Source organism: Atractosteus spatula, unplaced genomic scaffold (genome assembly GCF_055471065.1).
Source record: "Atractosteus spatula isolate fAtrSpa1 unplaced genomic scaffold, fAtrSpa1.hap1 Scaffold_9, whole genome shotgun sequence".
Lineage (NCBI taxonomy): Eukaryota > Metazoa > Chordata > Actinopteri > Semionotiformes > Lepisosteidae > Atractosteus > Atractosteus spatula.
Window position 1 is genome coordinate 546,652 of NW_028296923.1, and position 1,478 is coordinate 548,129.

The 1,478-nt window shown below is 44.7% G+C and overlaps 1 non-coding gene across 1 annotated transcript; it reads right to left on the reverse strand.

Moving 5' to 3' along the window:
• Nucleotides 1–380: 380 nt before the first annotated feature.
• On the reverse strand, nucleotides 381–462 carry trnaf-aaa (transfer RNA phenylalanine (anticodon AAA)). The gene has a single exon. It is a non-coding gene; the product is annotated as a tRNA-Phe (tRNA).
• Nucleotides 463–1,478: the final 1,016 nt, after the last annotated feature.

Consider the following 1,478-nt stretch of genomic DNA (forward strand, 5'->3'; position numbering starts at 1 on the left):
CATAAATGAAAGCGTTATGCAATTTCTGCGGCTACATTTGTTGCACTTCATGTGCAGTGAGAGTGTTTCTCACACCAAATAAAAAGTCAACAATTAGCGATCAGGCCTTCTCCTCAGTTAATACACTGAAACCCTTTGATGTTAACAGTTCTTTACAGGCGTGCTTTACAAGAACCTATCGTGTCGGTTCTTTCAGCTTTATTAGGTTTTCAAAGGCATAAGTAGAACACCGGTCGTGCGAACACAAAACGTGTCGTTATCTGAAGAATTGATTTCCATGGCACAGGGTCCAAGCGATTTAGCGTTTTTATAGTACCAGAAAAAGGGGAAGCGGCACTTTGCCTTTGCTGCGCAGGCATACGGTGACGTACGGCAGACGCCGTAGTCGGCAGGATTCAAAACTGCGCGGGGAGTCCCCAACAGATTTTTAGTCTATCGCCTTAACCACTCGGCTACGACTACAGCAAGCGCTGCTGCCGCTGCATTGCATTCCTCCTACAATCTAACATGGAGTGCGAGGTGGCTGCGGAAACCTTTTCAAAGTCGCTCTCTGTTCAAAAAAAATGTTTGACAAAATACATGCCGGCAGACAGATACGCCTCAGAGGGTTTAAGGGCAGCTTCACGTTCGAATGATCAAGTCTCCCCGTCCGGATGTCAAAATGCAACTTTGGCAGACAGATAAAACATCAACAAATGAGAAATGTGGACAAGGATTTTACAAGCTGCACCACACTGCACTTTGAAAAGCTTTTACATTAGTGTTAGACGCGGGAATTGCCTTTGATTTACGCGCTTACGAAAGCCCTCAGCTCCTGAAGTTGAATATAATGCCGTTACGTGTCGAAGCAGTATTTTACGTCATCCTACCACTGCAACACGGGGCATATATGGAAATGAGCACACGCTACGAATCGTCTCAATCACTACCTAGAGATGTAAGGCGCATTGAAGGGTGCACCCCCATCGTTAATCGTTGCGCGTTTGTGAAAGGAAAGCTCTTGAGCAGTCTTTGAAACAGTTCGGATGAAACACTTGATTGCTTCCATGTGCATCTGGAATTGATTTCTTATTTTCATTTCACGCCGCCCAAAGCATTTCTAAAACAGCAGATTCGCGTTTGGGAATGCGTCCTGCTGTACAAATAAAACTGGTCTACGGGTCTGAAACCTGCTCCACGGAAAACACTTTTGTTGCGCTTTTGATTGTACTGTATAACGTCTAGAGGAATCACAAACTATTTGAGAGGCCATCATTCCAGGGGGAACTGACAAAGTCTATCTCTAAACACCTAGCGCAGTTTCTCGAGAGACTGTCAAAAATTGCTTTCTCCGTTTGCGTTGCAAGTAAGTGAAAGAGCAGTCTTAACCCAGAGCCACTTGGGAGCAGTGGCACGTAAATACTGTTCAATTCAATTCAATTCAATTCAAGGTGCTTTATTAGCATGACCGATGGGTACAATCAGTGTTGCCAAAGCAA